The sequence below is a fragment of the Galeopterus variegatus genome, unplaced genomic scaffold, assembly GCF_000696425.1.
Source record: "Galeopterus variegatus unplaced genomic scaffold, G_variegatus-3.0.2 Scaffold559, whole genome shotgun sequence".
NCBI classification, from domain to species: domain Eukaryota; kingdom Metazoa; phylum Chordata; class Mammalia; order Dermoptera; family Cynocephalidae; genus Galeopterus; species Galeopterus variegatus.
The window spans coordinates 583,482-585,308 of record NW_007726670.1 but is presented as its reverse complement, the minus strand read 5'-3'; the positions used below and the strand labels follow the sequence as shown (position 1 = coordinate 585,308).

The 1,827-nt window shown below is 41.0% G+C and overlaps 1 protein-coding gene across 1 annotated transcript in view; it reads left to right on the top strand.

Annotated features, from left to right (window-relative positions):
- Positions 1–1,827, top strand: part of AK7 (adenylate kinase 7) — a 24,334-nt gene that overhangs the window by 19,710 nt on the left and 2,797 nt on the right. The window lies entirely within an intron of this gene.

Sequence of the window (1,827 nt, the reverse complement as noted above, 5' to 3'; positions counted from 1 at the left end):
CAGCCCAGGGCTGCCCTGAAAATGGGGGACAGCAGGAACAATGGGTATGCGAGAGTCTATATTAGCTTTTGGGCACAAAATGTACGGGGGGGAGGGACCATTAGGTTGATGTAATTGGGTGGAGAACTGTGCCGATGCAGAAGCTGGAAAGTTGTTTATAAATCAGGAGGCTTCTCATAAAGGGAAGGGGGAGGGGCTTGGTGCTGGAGTGAAAGATGAGGCCGGCGGCTATTTCGTGCTGGTGCTTATTGTGTGCACAATGGCACCGGCCGTGTCCAAAATCCATCACTATATATTGTATTGAATTAATTAATTGATTTCTTTTTTTTGCTGGCTGGCTGGTAGGGGGATTCCAACCTGTGACCATGGTTTTGTAAGGCTGCACACTAAACAACTGAGCTAACCCACCAGCCCCCTGTACTATATATTTTGTATATTTATCTTGTTTCTTGCCTTTTCCCTCCACAGAATTTAAGTTACATAAGGACAGGGGTCTTTGTCTATGTTGTTCACTACTGTATTTCTAGTGCCTAGAACAGTGCCTGGCATGTAACAGNCCAAGGGTTGAGATCCCCTTACCGGTCATCTTTTAAAAAAAAAAAAAAAGAAAGAAAGAAAACTTATGGATTCACATAATAGAAAAGTCCAGGGTTAGGGCTGGCTTCAGGTGAGGCTTGATATAGCGGCTCAAATGATGTCACAAAGGACCTGGGATCCCCTTCTCTGCTCTGCCTTCCATGGTTAGCTTCATGCCTAGGTGCCGAAGTCCAGCTTCAGCGAGGGGTGGGTAACCGAAGAGGGATGGAGAGGGTCGGCGAAAATAACAAACACAGATGGAGACCTCAATGCATCAATATGCATGTTCTCTCTCTGAGGGCTGTCAGTGTGTTGCAGCTGGAGCCCAGTAGAGCATGAGACAATGCCTTTTATTTAGANAGGAAACTTTTTTAGAGGTCAGCCAGTCCTTTCCTTTTGTCAGCATGTCTCAGGTGATCAAATCATGCTTCTTTTTCCTGGAATCAGGTTATCAGATCAAAACCACCCCTTCATTGTCTTGAAGTTATCTTGTGACCTTTTTCTGTTAACAAGCTGTGGTTAATATCCACCCTATTAACAGGGTGGCAGCTATTTTGGTTACAAAGTCTTAGATAACCTATATCTATTCTTAAATGTAAATACAACTTTGCTAAAAGGAAAAATGTTAACATTTAAATTCTAATGGGGGATCTAATGATTTTATGTTCTAATGGAATGAACCTACTGTTCATATGGAAAAAGAACAGTGGATATTTGAGCAGCATTATCATGCACATTTTAAGGATATGCATTGGCTGTGGCCCTGTAATCTTGTTCTAAATGTCAAAGTGTCATTGTGCACAGCACCATCCCTCACAAAACCAGTTGGACTCTCTTATTTTTCTAAGATCTAATTTTGTAGGTTTAATAATTGTACAGCATATATTTTTATCCCAACACCTGATTCTTAATGATTTATTTAAAACTGGACACCACCAAGTAAAGGGAATTCTACAGTTTCTTTCCCATATACTTAATTTATCCCAATCATATAATTTCCCATTAATACCAACCATTCTCTTGCCATTAATATAATCTCCAGTAAATGATGTTTGCCAACTTACATCATGTTTTGGACGTCTCCTAGGGAGATACCAAATTTTTCCTTTCCCCATTTTGTATCCCATATATCCATTTACCCAGATGGTCGGGAGAGGATGGAAATTTCCTTTTTGAAATAACTTCACGCATTTAGGCTGCAGCTCATATTTAGTCATGAGCGGTGCTTTTGGAACATATGTTGGTGTGGTC